General features: G+C 39.3%; 1 protein-coding gene and 1 non-coding gene across 2 annotated transcripts in view; one reads left to right on the forward strand and one right to left on the reverse strand.

The window, feature by feature from the left end:
* The window catches only part of LOC144440436 (hydroxylysine kinase-like), a 204,871-nt gene that overhangs the window by 117,336 nt on the left and 69,325 nt on the right, over positions 1-18,210 (forward strand). The window lies entirely within an intron of this gene.
* Trnay-gua (transfer RNA tyrosine (anticodon GUA)) lies at positions 1,069-1,152 on the reverse strand. Its single transcript is given in 2 exon segments — positions 1,069-1,104; positions 1,116-1,152. It is a non-coding gene; the product is annotated as a tRNA-Tyr (tRNA).

Raw genomic sequence — 18,210 nt, forward strand, 5'->3', positions numbered from 1 at the left:
GAACAGTCCTACACTGGGACTGGTCGTCTGCCTCCTGTTTAACATTCAAAACGAATTGTTCAAACATGTTAGCATCACACATAGATATGTCGATGGAAGCCTTTCGATTACTGGCTACTCTCTTCCTGAAACGGGTACCCGAACTTTTGCTCGAAGCACAACATGTGTCCTGTACTTCCACGACACTGTGGTCTGTTCTGCGCAATATGCGTTTTCTACAAATAGCATTTTGAAAGACCATGTCTTCGTCTGATGACAGGTAATCACTTTCACTGTCACTGTCTGCATTGCTATTTGCTTTCAGGAGTAAGGGTGGTTGTTCACTTTGGGGGGATTGCTTCGCTTTGTTTTCACAACACATTTGAAACAGTTCAGGTATTGTGCTTTGTCTGAAAGACATTTTTGAAGTGATACTGTGTTACTGTTGAGACTGACTTTTTATAGCATTCGTGACGTGAGTCCATGCCTGTTTCAAAATTGTTCCCACGTACGTGACTACTGCTAAGATGTCGTCATGCGTTCCAGGCACTAACAGAAGTATACAGATAACAAGAGCAATCATTAGAATTGAGATAACAGTACACGACACACAAGCCATTTTTTTTTGCATACATAAATGTTTTTGTTCTTATGTCTCTCACAAATACAAATGTTTTACACTTTTAACAGATGGCAACAACATTTAAAAGGTAGTCCTTTTGCTCATATCATGGCAAAGTACGTACTACTACACAGTATGTGACACTTCCTACAAATCATTGGAAAGAAAGGACGCCCTCTGTGGCAATATTTCTTCCCCTGCCGTTTTCATCGAAAACCTAGCAAGGGAGAACTGCTTTCTATGTTGTAGTGTAAGGACAAATATACATCCCGGTACATAGTACAAAATGGCAGATAAAGATAACCAACCCATTGCACATGTGGCATGTGAAAAGACCCTTGAAATTATAATACTAGTATATCACATATGTCGTTAATGTTATGGCAATTAATGGTGATGTTTTTGAATAATTTGTCGAATTTATTCAATCCTACGTCGAGGTCGTTTTAGGGGAAAAAATGACTATGTCCCCCAAACCGGATTCGAACCGGTGACCTATGGATATCGGTTATGTCTACAGTCCACCGCTCTGACAACTGAGCTACTGGGGGAAGTCTTCACACACAGACACACGGTGTGGCAATATACAAAAAGGAGTGTGTGTGTGTGTGTAAAATGCGTGTGACACAATTCTCGATTTGTGTGGACACGAAGACCACTGACATTTTTTTATTAATAATTTCACAAGACGAATGATATTAAATATACAAACACTGTATCTTATTATTGTCCTATATGTGAACGTTCTCTTCCCATGCTCCAAAAGGTTCAACTCTATGTACACCCCACTTTGACATTCTTTGTGTTTGATCTCCATACTTTTTCACGGGAGTGATGGTCATTTCTTTTAAATCAATGACAAGGTTATATTCTCTGAAGAAGACCGCGGTGCTTACAAGTACTTCGTCTCCACAGTAGAGTATAACTTTCGTCCCTCTTGCACACACTTTTCCTGTCAGTGGCACAGTTTTGTTTTTTTTACGACACGAAGTGACGTGTGTGTTACCTTTACACCTAAACACACATGGACTCTTTATCCTGTCGAAAAAGGACATTGTCACACGCACATCTTTACTTTTCATAACCACGTTGTGCCAAGCCATACTTTCGCCTGTCTGAAGGCGATATATTGGTATTTGCACTTGCATTAGACATGTGTTGCTGCACGTATCTACCTCGCCTTTGGTGAAGTACATTTTCCCCAGGAAAATTACACCAAAAGAAAACAAGTAAAACATAGAGGGAAAATAATCACCTTCTTCAATCGGTGGATAATCGAAAGCGTGGAGTGTGGCAAACGTTAAAGGCATGCCGTCCGCCTTAGTGATCACATGATCGACATTCTTGTACGACGAGTTAATGTTAGCTGTTTGCACGTAAGTTTTACGTGCAAGAGCATCTGAAGCATAAACAATGTTAAGATCATAGCGATCGTGACCTGGCATGAAACATACCGTCGATGACGGTTTGATGACATGCGATGGAATATCTGACATTAAGTATGCTTTTGAACGCACGCCCGAGGTGTCGTAGTGTTTGATTTTCCACTCTCCATCTTTGTGAACAATGTAGAGCATCTCTACCTCTTCTACCTGGACAAAGATGAAAACAAATTCTTCATAGATGTGTACATTCAAAGGCATGTCGCTATACATAATATAGTAGTGACGAGGTATTTCGAGCAGCGATTCCCACATCCATGAATCCCATCTTAGCAAAGAGTCCAAATTACCACTCCACAAATATAATGAATTTGGGTTTGACGGTGATCTATAGACATAGAAAATGCGTTTTCCACTGTCGTTGAATTTTAGGTTGTAGTGTCTATACATGACGAGTTTTTTAGACCTGTCATGTTGAACAGATTGCGGTAATCTTATGTAATTGAGTATGTCAGCGTAGTAGTCAAACACAAGGATCGACGGTGAATTACATTGTTCTTGTATTCCAACGAAATAGAATGCTCGGTCTATTGGTCTACAGTGTGTCTTTTTTACTGCTTTTTTAGTTTCTTGCACAAAGTCCCTCAAAACCGTTTCTATGAGTTGATCTCGCAAGTTTGATTTCTCCATGTTGCGTATATTGTCTAAAAACAACTGCACGGACGGAGACAGGTTTTGACACAATGTCAAACCACCTTTTATGAGTAAGGGTCTCATCATGTCACAGACTGTGTCAAAAATCATCGTATTGACATATTCGTCAAATGTGTTCAAGTGCAAGAACAATTTGCTTATGGTAATAATTTCATCCGCCATAGTGCTTCCATTCCTTTGCCACCATATCTGAACTAAATTGAACACGTCTATGTCACAACCTCTGAAACATTTCTTTGTATGCACGAATCTGGATAATACGCTCAGGTCCCAGAGCTGAAATAAAACGAAATCATCTTCAGTGAAGTCCTTTTTCATGTAGATTTTTATCAAACCAGCAACAGTGTCTGCCAAATCACTGTGCGTTTCTGATAGACCTCGCGTGCATATAACGGCGAAGTAGTCGGTCATTGTTTGGAGGTCAGTGCGAGATCTAGAGGTGAAACAGTAGCGATCTCTCTTCCTGAAGTGTTCTTCAATATCTCTTTGGAGGTGAGCAATCCAGTTTTTCATACATAGAAAATCTGCAGCCAATGTGATGTCTGCCAGATTGTCTTTTTCGATAATAAACTTACGTCTTTTCTTTCTACTCTGGTAATAGGTGTAGGAACTGAACGTTTTCGTCTGAACGTACAACAAGAACAAATGCATGTACTGAATATCAAAGTGTAACTTTTTGACGTGGTTATCCAAATATACAGTGTCTTGTAGTAACGAGTAAAACCGTATCAAACAATCCAACCACGGTACTTCTTCTTTCATCGTCACAGGTGTGACGTAATATTTGTTGCCTTGTAGGCGAAGGCATATCGTCCTGTCTTCATCTGATGACAGGTAATCACTGTCTGCATTGCTGTTTGCTTTCAGGAGCAAGGGTGGTTGCTTCCCTTTGTTTTCACAATACATTTGAAACAGTTCAGGTGTTGTGCTTTGTCTGAGAGACATTTTTGAAATGATACTGTGTTAGTGTTGAGACTGACTTTTTATATCATTCGTGACGTGAGTCCATGCCTGTTTCGAAATTGTTCCCACATACGTTCCAGGCACTAACAGAAGTATACAGATAACAATACACGACAATGTACGTAGTACAAAATGGCAGATAAAAGATAAACAACCCATTGCACATGTGGCATATAAATTTTGTCACAAAACTACTACATGTATAATCATAGGTTATCGTAGCATATCGGATATTGAACTCTAGGTGGCGTTTTTTTTTTTAAACTTTAAAAAGTCTTTTGAATTTTATTTTAACACAGTATATTAGAAGGAAGCCCTGGTTAACATCACATTCACGTGTCCTTAATCCTATCTTATAGCAATTGTTTTGCGACATTTAAATCTCCCATAATTCATTGAACATGTTCCCTTTTTACGACAGTTTTGTGAACTAAAGAAGTCCAATGATATGTTCTTTGAATAGCAAAGTCTAAATGGTGATGTTTTTTGAATAAAATGACATATAATTTGTCGAATTTATTCAATCTTAAGTTGGTTTATTTGTTGGTGTTCTTTACTTGTGTGAACACGTGACTTGTATGCAAATGCAGAGTTGGGAATGTTTTTAACATGGCACTGCATTTTTTTTTTCATTTTTTTTTTCACTGGACACAGAAAGTTTTTTGGAAATCTTTAAAAACCCCCGATTTTGACATCTTGAAAAAGACCCTTGAAATTAACATAGCAGTACCCTGTTACGTTAGTATAATATCACATATGTCGTTAATCTTATGTTATGGCAATTAATGGTAATGGTTTTGAATAAATTGACATTTAATTTGTCGAATTTATTCAATCTTAAGTTGGTTTATTTGTTGGTGTTCTTTACTAGTGTGAACACGTGACTTGTATGCAAATGCCGAGTTGGGAATGTTTTTAACATGGCACTGCATTTTTTTTTTCATTTTTTTTTTCACTGGACACAGAAAGTTTTTTGGAAATCTTTAAAAAACCCCGATTTTGACATCTTGAAAAAGACCCTTTAAAATACGCCACCCAGGGACCCACTACATCACTGTGGCATACTATGTATACATATTTATCTTACGGTTGGTGTTTTGAGACGAAACAAAAATTAAAAGTAGAGAGTTTCTTTGTTTCTTTGTTTTATTAACAATAAAGCTTTAATTACAACTAAAACAAATACATATTTCATACTATCTCTAGAAAGTTTGCGAAAGTGCTGTGTAGACTGGGTCATCCAGGTAAAGTGAACATGATTGCTGTGTGTCACATTTCAACTCTGTCAATTCCTTGTGAAGTGCTTCGCTTTTGTCTTTGTGGGACTGTAATTCATCCATAAGAGACTTGATTTTGTCTCTGAGAAGATTTGCCATTTGGCTACTACGACAATGTGTCATGTGGAAATCGTGAACAATGCTGACGAGAGGATAACCTTGTGAAGTTTTGGCTATTGCCATGATCTCGGAAAGACTTTCTTTGTTGGCTGCAGTGAGTGGTTTAGACATTTTCTGAATAAGGCAGTTTTTCAGAAAGGCTAATTCTTGGTCACTGGCCACCATTCTGTCTTGTGAAGCGTGTGGTGAGGTCATATCAGGTGATTTTTTTCTCTTTCTCTTACATGCAGAGGACACAGTGTCAATATTGAACAAGTCGTTGGCACACCAGGCACCAGGCAGACACTTTGCCAAGGCAGTTATCATGTAGGCGATTACGGAGTTTCCATATGTATCATACTGGTCAGCCTTTGTTTTTTTCTGGTCTGCGTGTGACTTTGTAAGGAACCTTGTTTTGAATGTAGCTACCGTGTTGTTATCTATGTCTGATGGAGAACAGAACACTGTAGGTGCTGCAAAACGCCTCTTCCATTTGTTGTTGATAAATCGGACAGAAAAATGATTCGGCGCTACTTTGTTCTGGTAAGACAGCTGCAGGATGTTGCATTTTGGTAAGCATGTGTTGGCCATCTCGAAAGCAAACTTTTCTCTCTCGAGGAGTTTGTATATCTTGAACCAGTAGACCAGTCCAGTGTACCTTCTACCATTATGATTCAATAGGTACATCTTGCTGTTGTCTGTAAATTCTTTTGAACAGTCTGGGTCAAACAAAATCACAATGCCAAGTCGAGCAGCAACGAAACGACATTGGTAATGGGTCATGGGGAAGAGATCTAAAACTGGTGGATCTCCACGTGTCTTGTTTACGAAGTCGCCCACCTTTGACATTTTTTTAGACGACATTGAAACATGTTTTGGATTCACCGAGTGATGCAATTTATTGTGCATTGACCTACGTTGTTTTGGCGTCATGAGCTTGATGTTTGAGTTGTGAACTTGTGCCTCGATTAGTTTCCAAGCCTCGGATGATAAACACACTGTGTATGTTTCCGAACCTTGTAGTTTGGCAAGACAAGGAATGTTGTAAAGTCTCCTGCCTTGAATAGCCGATGATGACATGAATGCTTTAATTGATTTCTCCAGAGGCATTATTTTGTCAGAATCAGCTTTGGTGAACATGTTCACCACATGATCGAAAGCCCCTGTGATGTTAAGTTCGGGGTTTGGACTAGCCGATGCCATTTCCATCGTTTTGACTGACTTGAAATTGCAGAAAAGAACTCATTTATAGTATTTTATTAGTGACGTTTTATTTTTAGGCTCGTTCTTAACAGGCTACGTAAGATTCATTGTGTTAACAGTGGTGTTTATCAATAAACCAGTTTTACGTATTGGGTGAAAAAGGGTAGGAGGGAAGTCGAGTTGCATCCAGTAACTGGTATGGTTTGTTGAAAAGACAATTGCCAAAGGCGTGACTCCTTCAATTTCAATCCCTTTAATCAAACAGCAGCCCAAGACCATTAACAATATCACAATCCCGTACTTTATCATATCGTATTCGATTAGAGAATACAACACCAAGTATGAAAGAAGCTGCTGGTCGTGTTTGATGCTGGTGAAAACTGAGATTGTATTTCAACTGCTTTGCTTTCCTCGAGTACAACGTTTATAGGTTCTCTTGATTGATGTCTTTTCTTTGCAATTGGTTTCAACACTATCTCTTTATCCTTGAACGATTTGGAGTAGTTTCGATATGCAAAAAGCGACACAAGGTTATCAATATGGTCTAATAAACTGTCATTGCTCTCACTTGTTTTGGCGTCCTCGTGTTGGCACTGCTGAAACAGGACGTGTGACATGACAACACAGTTGGCGTCGTTTTCGTGTAAGTGCGCCCTCTCTGAACCCATCATGAAGTGGTCATCCAGCAGACGTGCAATGTGATCGTTTGTTCCACTTTTCAGAGCTCTCAGTACAGAAGGCTGTAGTAATTTGAGTTTCGAGACATCGTCCGAACTGAATTTGACAAGAGAAGATTCTGTAGACACGTCAGAGGTGGGTAAACACAATACTGCCATTACCTTTTTCAAAAGGGACAAAGTTCCATCTTTGTGTGCCACCAAACTGTTTAAGTAGTCCACATACTTTTGTCTTTTCGTCATTGGATTGAGAAACGACAGACAGTTGTCCTTGAGGAATTCATTGACTCTTTTGTAGGTTTTATCGAAACGGATGTACAGTTTGACTAAGTCACAATCTATGTCTATGGCTGCATTCACAGCATTCACCAGATGTTGCACTTCGCAGGTGACGTAATGTAAAGCAAACAAGCCGGTGAAAAAGTTCCCAGAAAGCCATTTGGGTAGTGACGATTTTTTGCGACTAACGGCAAACAAGTTTCGTCTGTTTTCACTGGTGGTAAACATACTTATGCTAACTGTTTGAATGTCTGCACGTAACTGTTGGAGTGAAAACTCGATGATTTCCTTCCATCTTTTCATCTGATTGACGTCCACTGTGGGGATGTTTTGGTTGAAATAGATACACATTTTCCTAAGAGTCCTCATAAGAATTTCGAAAAACGGGTTGTCACTGACATACTTTTTGCCATCGAATGTCCAAGAAAACACGTAGTTGTCAAACTGTTCATACTTGACATAATTTGTCCAATCCCCAGAAGTGGTTTCTGTAAAACATGTGTAAAGGAGCTCTTCGTTGTCTGTGTCACTCAACAAGACACATGTTTCTTCTTTCTTCTCACACAAACTCAATTTGACCAGTGTCTCCCATTCCTGATAGTTGGATTTTGTAGGCAAGGGACCAAACACGACCTGATGTGACTGTCGCAGAAGATCCATGGTTCTTGCACAATTTTTTTTTTTTTACTTTACCAATTGATTGTTAATGCTAGCAGTTATACGAAAAAATTTAAAAGAGTTCGGTAGGAGTTCGTAACATTTTGTTGAAGTGCTCAGTTGCTTTCTCCATAAACTGTCTTCTATTTGGCAGTGACTGAAGGTGTCACACGAACCATAGAATTGCATGTAGGGTGACAGGTATTCTCTGTCTTTTCCTCTCTTGTTTGTTTTGTAATCCGAAAAAAGGGTCGGTATAGGAAGTGGCAGCTGTTTTGATGCAAGTGCTAGGTATCTTTTGAATTCGTCCTGAGACACGCGAGGAAAGTGTTTTTTCACCTGCCACAAGGAGCCACTGGATTTTACAATAGTCACGTGACAAGGAACTTCGTCATCGTCGTCGAGGTAATAAAGTCGTGTGTATTTGTCACCCTTGTTCCAGGGCACAGCTGTGTAAGCCCTACTGGTTATACTACTTTTCAGTGTCTGGAATAGATGGTTGGTGAAATTGTGATCTCGATCATCATCGTACACGTAATCGTCCAAGAGACTCTTGACAAAAATGTGTCGTCCATCCACAACGTCTATTTTTTCATCCCCCTTTTGAATGGCTGCTATAATGTGCCTTCTAATTAAGCAGGGGAATATATTTTTACTGTGGTCAAGAGAGGAAACGATTTCGACAATGGCTGGCATGAAATCGTTGTATGAATTTTTAAATTCTTCACTGCGATATTTCAGGCGATAAATAACAAGCAGCATTTCATATACAAAAAGGCATTTTCCAACAAGGCTTCCCGAATACGAGCCGTTAGCTTTAACGATATCAAGAAGGGGATCGTAAACTGCCTCAGAATGGGTTATTGTCGGTGACATGTGTGCAATTATTGCCACGGCACACAATAGTTTCGATGCCATGTTCGTGTTGTCTGTTAAAATGTACACCTCTCTGCTCAACACCAAACACAGGTCAAGAAAATCTGTCAATGAATCTACAGGAAACTGCCAACGAGATTGTGACCGTATATTGGCCAAGTACAGTGTTGTAAACATTGGCAAGACTACTGAACAGGCAGTTACTCTGTATGAGTTTTCAACAACGTTTTCTGTTGTCATGTCCTGAAGTAACTGAAAGGACATACGTGTAACCATTTCTTTCTCCAATAGACGATAACGTTGTAATAGTATACCTGACCCAACGAAATCAAAGGAGATTTCTTGAGAGGGACCACTAAAACGAGAAGGTGTTATTTGTAGGAGGTTTCGAGTGAATAAATCAATGGTAAAAATCTCTTTTTCCTTTCTTTTCACCAGAGTCCAGCGATCAATGATACCACCGGACTTGCACCTTAAAACGTTTCTGGTCCTCGTGTACAAATGCACAAAGAGCAAACTCGTTCCTCTGGCCAAAGAATGTCCCAAATCGAAAGTTGCTTCGTATGAATAGATGAGTTTGTTTTGAGGCGCGTGGCCACTGTCTGTCAGTGGATGTATCACTGGCCATTGGGTTTCTCTGCTGTACACAGACAAGTGAGTCAATGGCTCTACAGACCGTACAACAAAAGTGATGTAGGTGAATGACATGTTTATTTCTGTTTAGAATTAAGCTTCGCCGGCCGTTATTGCAATTGTTTACATTTACGACTTGGTCATTGTGCTAATATACAATTGTCATAGAGGAGTGTGTAAAAATGGATGATTTTCTACAAAGTATGGAAAAAATGAACATTTCATGTGTTCCCATGGAGGAATCCGATGCGTTACCGCTGTGTATTAATCGTGAGGAAAACCATAGAAGAAAAGTACGACGGGAAAGAAAGTTTCCACCAAACATGTTTGTTCGTTTACCCTACAATGTCTCACTGCCCCTGCCTCCCGAGAATGCCTTTTGTTCATTACGTATACCTACAAGCGGTAAAAATAAAGTAAATATACCCTTTCAACCAATGACATCAGTTCCCGTCAAAACTGCAGACACTTATTTCCCTTCAGATGTAAATATTGATGATTTGAAGAAGGAAGTGACAACTAGCTATTCTCAACCAACACATGATCCTTTCCCTGTTGATGAAAGTGTCAAAACACGTGCACCAGCGTCCAATACACCCGAAAAAATGGTTCCAATTGAAATTTTTACCAAACCAATAACTTCAACACCTATTAAAACCATTCACCCCAATCAGAAGCGGGATACCGTCACATGTACACCCTCCCAACCAACACCACTTCTGTGTGATATGGAAACTTTGATGGAGTTGTCAAAGAGAACGGAAACAGTGAAAAACAGTGAAGAAAAATTAATATTTAATCTTGACCTCGATTTATCAAAAGACTGTGAATTCAGTGATGTGTGCTACACACTGACATGTTGTTTGTTACCTTTCAACTGGAAGGTATGTACTTTGTACCGTCAAACAAAGGCCATGTTTACATATCTCGAGAAAGAGGAAATAGATCCATCGTCAAGTTTCCGTAATGTCCTTGCGTCTATTCAGAACGCTCTCAAAACACTGCTGAAAACTTTGAAAATGAAGCACGATAAGGATTCTTTCAATTGGATGGAATCAGAGTTGACTACAGAGATGAAGACAAAATTAACAACAATTGTTAAATTGAGCGGTGTGCATGGATCAAAAGATCCCATTTTGCTTCACGAAAACATATCACGTTACCTTACACATGAAGAACTAAGCCGACTTGTAACAAACGTGTCACATCACAACAAGTCAAGTCGTCAGGTGGATGAAGTCCTTTTTGATTGTCTGTCACAACTGATGTTGTTGTCTCTCACCAAAAGATTGAAAGGCATTGTGAAGGGAATCAGACGGTCATTAACTTTGCTGATCGCGGCCGCATTTGTAGTTGCCACTCAAAAACCCGAACAAATGGAAGACCTTAACACCTATATACAAAGCAAGCACATAGACTTTCACGAACAAGACGTGTCACCATTCGAAAAAGAGGCTATACTGACATATGCATCCAACAGCAAAACGGGCCTGATTTATCTCGTAAAACGTCTTGCAGAGAAACTCGACATTGTGTTGACCCATTACGACGACAGTGCAGTACTCGTTGACAACATTGTTTTGTTTTACAAAAATGTCATATTACCTTTCTTTATATGTCTTGCTTCCATGTTAACTGAATGGAATGATGGGAAAGATTTCAATTTTAGTTATCTGAAAGCTTTGTCTTGCATTGAAACAGATTTGTGTTTTGACCTGAACGTTTTTGTAATAGATACATGTTGTTCAAAACACGTGTCTGTAATACAAGAGTACGGACAATCTAGTGAGTACCTAAACTTACAACAAAAAACGTTCTTGGAAAAACTGTGTGAATTTCTTAAAAATTATCCATCATGGTGGACATTTGAAAAACCTGTGTCATTTGACGAAGTCACTTGTTCGTTGGAAGAATTTCAGAAAGACCACGTGAAGAAAAAAGATGTCTGTCGAGATTTGTTTGTGAAAATCGTGCAAGCATTTCCTTTGTTCACGTTTGCTTACTGCATACCTATCAACGATGGAGGACGAACATCTTTGTTTCTAAATGCTGGTAGAGCATTTTGTAAAGAAGTGTTTTTGACTTGGCCCTTTGATTACAGTTCGCTTGAATTCCCAACAAAGTATACCTGTGTTGGTAACATGGAGGCCTACCTCGAACTACAGTATCACACACTGTCTCCTGCATGGCATGCCTATCAACAGTTACTATATCATGTTTTAAATGTTGCCAAATTCGATGTAAACCTTTACACATGGTTGTTGGTTTCCGAACAGGGTTTGTCACCGTCTTCCTTAACCCAAGATTTGGTTAAAAAACTGACCAAAATCCCTGTCCCTATTGTAGTGACAGAGTTCACGCGAGACAAAGTTCTGAATGATGTGGTATCTCAGGTCATGTCAGGCGAGACACATGCGATGACCCATAATGATGGACAATGTGAATTTGTTGGTATGGAAACAAAAGAAAATGACATTTTGAAAGTTGATAGGAGTGATGCCTTCAAATCATTTGAGTACTGTGTCCGAGCATTGGTTCGTGTTCAAGGGTCACCTATTTTAGGTACGATGTCATTGGACATGTACGACAAGGAATCTTTCACCAAAATGCCAACTTGGTTTACGAAACTGGTTTCTCTTCGTCCTGTTCGTGACAAACCGGTAAAACAATCTTTGACATCGTCGGCAAAATACTGTTATGCTAATGTCAAAGTCGGTTCAGATGTATTATGTCTGTCGAATGACATTGATTTGAGAAAACAAATGCCCCTATGTCTTAGCAAAGAAAAAATGAAAGTGTATGTGCCCTCTCAAATCATTCATGACTACATTGAAATGGTGGGTGATAAGAATCAGTCTTTGAACACAGCTTATTTGCAAATGTTTCATTTTATTAACCGGAACGACAACAGTGATTTGGCAAAGACACTACAAGATATTTGGGAATCGTTGAAAGTGAATTATTTGCCTACTGCTCTGGCATAGGTATACTAATGTGGTATACCAAACGAAAAAACCAAAGGATTGATGATGGTGGTAGTCCATGATGACCTGACTTTTCTGGCATTAGGATTGGTTGTTTTGTTTGTTCTTTGTTTGCAATTCTTTTTTCTCGTGTGTATTTTCCTGAAAATACCAAGATGTCTACCATCAACAACACATGTGAGGAACAACAACAGTTGGCCAGAGCCACCAGATTTTACCTAAATAAACAGCAAAGATATTTTGCCTTGCTTTGCATTTCTAAGCATGTGTTTGTTTGTTTGTTTGTTTGTTTGTTTGTTTGTTTGTTTGTTTGTTTGTTTACTTTTTAGTGTGTGTGTGTGTGTGTGTGAGTGAGTGTTCAACAAACACCATCGATATATGCTATACGATCTGATCGACACAGAGTGAATTCGAAGTTTTTGGTTGTAAAATTCAAAATAATCTCATATCTCATGAACAATCTTCTAGCCCAGTGGAAATTTCTGTCACAATCAAACAATACAATCTTGTCTGCTCCTTCGTTTCTTCCTTTCAAGGGCAATGTAGGAGTAGTGGTTGCAGTCTCTATTTCTCGTTTGTTGAAGAGAATGTCTTTGCTTTGAAATGGGTCTTCATTGTTGTTCATTATTATTCCTTCCCATTTGTCCAGTGTCATGTCATACACAGAACATTCAATGATGAACTCCAAGGTGTCCGTCATACTAAAGAGGCCAACACAAACAATACCAAAGGCAGGCACATGAAACAAAGATGGCATGTATCTACCTCGAGTAATTGTGTCGGGATATGCTATGGCCCTGGTCTCAAGGTGGTTCAATACACCCCAATTAGGGGCACTGTACGTGTTTGCAACAATCTCATTGGTGGACATAACTTCACTATTAAACTCGACTTGTATCACGTGCATACTTTCGTCTCTAGCATTAGTGGCTGTAAAAATACAACATGTGTTTGGGCCCATTGTTACAGCACACATAGTTCTGTTACCCAAATCTATGTCTGTAGGGATTTGAAAGAAATCGCACAATTTGATCACGTGATGATTCAACCGTGAAGAAATTATTCGCCAAGAACTGTTCGCATTTGCAAAAGTCAAACACTGATTGTCAGTTATGTCTTTGATAATCAAAATGTCCTTGAAATTGACTATTTCAAAGAAACCAATGTCTTCTTCGAGAGGTAATCTAGCGATGTCACTAACAAGCATACTGTTAAAGTGACATGTTAGATTCCATTTCGGTAGGCAACTTTCATCTGTTGAATTACAAGCAAAATTCGTCCCCACAATCATTATTTTCTCTTCTGCTGCAAAGACACAGAACACCCTGTGACGATCAAGAACTGTGATGTCATATTCTCTACCCTTAGAGGTATTGCTCGGAAACGTGTACAGGACGTCTGTGTTTGTAGGTCTCGTCCCTTTTTCATGTAGTACAGAGTATTTGTCGTAAACATATAACCATCCTTTAGAAAACGACAGTTGTCTATATGTATGGTCTTTTGGAGCATTTGTCGTCTTACGCATACTGTCTGTTATAGATTTAGTGATGGCTTTACTCAAATGATCTTCAAGGGCCTCTCCTGCTGTTGTTTCCAGGAATGGATAATTGGAAATAATGTGTTGTTGGCACGAGTTCAGCAGTGAACCTTCAATATGAGTTTGTAAAAGATCATAAACTGCATTGTCGATCAGTTGGGATAAACAATTGTCCTCTGGATGGATCGCTAAAAAGATTCTGGCTATGTCAGTATGACACTCGTGATTCATTGCATGGTTCTGCCACGTTTTAACAATGTTATAGACATCTCTTTCTGTCCCAATATATCTGGTTTTACGCTTAACGAATGACAACATGGTCTCTGTGTCCCATGTTCTGAAACTTGTCTCGACAAACATGAAAATTTCAGTCACTACAGCTGCGACTGCATCAATCAACCCATCACATGCACTGACATTTCTCAGTCGACTTATTTTTTGGAAGTAGTCTAAGAGATGTGTCACTGTCGTGTGACTCCCTATGACAGTAAACAGGCTTTCTCTTTCGAGGAGTTTGTGTTTGAGAGCATCAAAAAAGGGTTTCATATTCAGAAAGTCTGCTGCCATTGTTACTTTTGCGATGTTTTCATCAGACAGTGTGAAACGATTCCTTCTGAGATTATCATCTCTATACAAGATAACATCATGTATTTTTCCGTCAATTGCAAATTTGATAAAAAGATGCCAAAATTCCTCTGGGATGTAGTTCATTCTCAGTGAACTTAGATGAATGGCATCATGACCAGCAATGTCGTGAAAACGAATATGGCCACTTAGGAAAGGAATGTTTGCACGGAGACGGTCGACAGGTACAGAGTAACTCTCCTTACCTACAAATAGGAGTATTTTGCCGTCCATACTTTGACTTAAAATACTAAATAAAAAAAATCCATTTATACTAATTTTTACAAAAGAGACTTGTTTGATTGAATGAACTTTTTTTATATTACAATTGTGGCTTTCATCTGTACAACGTAGATTTCCGATGTCTCGCTTTTGATTTCTTGCTGTGGGCTCTGTACACCAAACACGTTGTGCTTACAATGACAGCAAGCACACTGACGGCAATGACTGCACCAACTAGTATGTCGATGTTTTCTTTTTCATTCTCGGAGGGATTCTCTGTGGTACCTACATGGAATGTGCGAGTGTTCTTTAGTTTTCTTTTCCTCCCGACTATTTGTATGGGTTCGTGATTGAGTAACTGATCCGAGTGGTGCTCTGTCACAGTTTCCATAGTCGGCAACAATGTCTTCGACCTCACTGGACACTCTGCTGGATTCAGAACCCAATTGTTCACGGTTTCACCAACCTCGGCAAACTTTAGCATTTTGCAGTCACATTTAGCCGTGTATGTTTGGCAGTGGTATGCAGAATTGTTCCAGTGACTAACACAATCGAATATTTTCTTGCAAGGCTGATATCTTTTCCCAATGAAAACATTTTCCACACATTTGCAACGATGTTCTTCATTTGACAGTTGGAGAGAGTTACATGTGGGTAAATGCATTATGCCTGGCGATCGGTTCCACAATGTTAGACAACCATGTGTTGGTAATGTGTTTTGATTTGTGCAAGTTTGCAATACACCATCCCTCAAAAAACAGTTGTTGTTGTTGTAATCGTCATTGTCAGGCAGACACTTTTGTTTTATGATGAGTTTTTGATTTAGGGTTGGACGAGAACAATGCATGGTACCATTACACGTGCAATCCATTAAGTCACACACAATCTTTCTGGATTTTCCTGGATAGTTGACTCGTTGAAAATGACAAGCATCCAGTAACGTGCATCTGTCTTGTTGCCTATCAGTACATTGCTTTTCCAAATTGAAGTTGCAAACAGATTCTGTGCTGATGGCTTTGTTTTTCAACCACCAAGCAAGACAGTTTGTAGACGGTATTGGTATGTCACAATTTGCACCTACCATGCCATTTGCATTGCATGTACATATAGTGTCTTCTGTGTTGTGTTTATTTATTAGTTCTCGTCCCTTTCCATTGTTACAAGACTTGTCTGTGATCTCGTATTGCAGGTTTCCTTGTTGGGAAGTCAATGTCGTGACCAGTGTGAGATACAGTAAGCTACACAATAAAACTGTTGCGTTTTGTTTCATGACTTGATAGCTATAGTTTTATTTTCGTCTTGAAAATACTGCACGTGTACGTTAGTATTCACATACACAGCTACATAAGTAGATGTACACCAGTTGTTTAGAAGCATTTGTGCAGGCAACATGTTTGACAGGTATAACAGGGCTGATCTTGTGTGTTTTAGCTATGCTGACCAGATTGGCCGATGCCAATTCGTTGTATTACCTAAATCAAACCTCGAAAAATATGTTCCGTTCTTGGCGGCAAGATTGTCATGGCCTTACAAAACTCTTGACATAGTGGATGGTCTAAAGACAATACATTTGACACCACATGCTTACTTGGGTACTGAAAATGTGACTGCCTTTGGGTGGTTAATGAAATATGTTTCACTCCATTGTGAATTCGGAAAGTATTACCTACACATGCTGAAAGACGACCCGCCATTGAGCGAACTGACATCCATTGTAACCGTTGCTGACTATTTGGGGATGGATTGGTTCATTAGAGACATTGCATCGAAAACCATAGCAATGTATCGCCACAAAAAAAAACCTGCAAATGCATTAGAGGAATTATTCAATGTGGTTGGAAAACTCGCCATAACCTTTGACGTAAATAATCCTAGCATCTCACTGTTCATAGAAAAAGTTATATTTGAAGCTTTAACACCACGTCAATTGCATCGAGTCTGTCACTGTTCTGTAGGCACAAAGAGTAGGAGACCACAAATGATAAAAAACGTCACAGCTACGGAAATGACAGATTTGTGGAAGACTGTTCAGGAATGTGATATCACGACAACTCTTGGTCATTCTAACTGGTCGGTCCCAATATTCATACTGATTGTTGACATTCTGACCAATGGAAGGGCGGCCAAAAGAGTGAAACATAAATTCAGCAAGATCATATTTTCATTTGCCTTGCATTTCTTCTTGGCCAAATGCAACGAAATGCAAGATGATGAAACTGACGAGTTTGTCAGATACTTCCTAACGAGTTTTACAGATCTGATGAGTCACGTGGTCAAAGTGAGGTTCCATGTTCTGAGCAGTCTATTCGAATACATTAATCCGAGTAGAATGTACATCCTTTCGGGTGTGTCCATGTACAAACAGTTTCCCAAAATTCTACCCGACCAGTGTCCTAACTGTTGTACTAACCTTGGAAGTAGTAAAATAAAGTGCCAGCGTTGTCAAACGATCACGTGTTCCCTTTGCACGTTGGAATGTTTGCAGTGTAAGGGAGAGTACTGTTTGAACTGTGAACCGTTTGTATGTGGAGACCAATACATTGAAGATTGCATTGAAACGGAATTCTGCAACAGTATCATAGCACGTTTTCTTTTCATAGACGTGACCTGCATGAACTGCGTCATGTCAACTGATCCTGAAAGGAAAACGGAGGTGTTCTTGAGTGGTAATGCAGAAGGAATTCATCCGAGGTTTCGAAACCAAGTTTACTTTCTGTTTACTTTGAGGTATGTCACGATATGAATTCATATAAACATTACAAACATTGGATACGAACACTCATTTGCAGACAGACAGTGAGAGGAGATGGACAGTGAAGATTTTGGCATTTTACTGGAATACCTTCCCAGCATTAAATCCTACGAATGGACACCTGTCAGAGAAACAGATTGTCGACGTGTAATATGGCACGTTGGCAACCGAGAGAAATCCAAGTTATGTCACTTTTACACCATAATGCCCTGGAATGCACTACCCGTTGTCATTTGCAAAGCCATAGTGACAGAAGAGGATCTTGTCATTGCCAACTCTGTCATTCAGTATGTCAGAGCAAGTGTTTTCGAAAAGGCTCATTGGAATAAGAAATCATTCAGAAACCTAAAAAAGAATCATAAGTCGAGGGAGAGGGAATTCAATCCTTTGTTGGTACAGTTTGTCATACCATACATGTACCATAAACAGGGTTTGGATGTAGCAACCTGTCATGCGAGATGTATGATTCAAGAGAAAATTGATATGTTTTTTGCCTCTGATGACAAAGACGGTTTCATTAAAACTGTTGAAGATATGATTCAAAGGGAAAAAGATGAGTTTCTGGTCATGCTAGAGTCTAATTTCACTCACAATCCAGGTATACCCGTGAAAAATGCCCGTGCCTTCTGGCAAAAATCACTCTTACCAGCAAGAATACCGGTAGAAGTTGCTTTGGAAGCAAGTACTTTCGAAGGAACATGGAGCGTTCTTGTTTCTTGTCCAGTGAGTA

This window comes from Glandiceps talaboti, chromosome 9 (genome assembly GCF_964340395.1).
Source record: "Glandiceps talaboti chromosome 9, keGlaTala1.1, whole genome shotgun sequence".
Lineage (NCBI taxonomy): Eukaryota > Metazoa > Hemichordata > Enteropneusta > Spengelidae > Glandiceps > Glandiceps talaboti.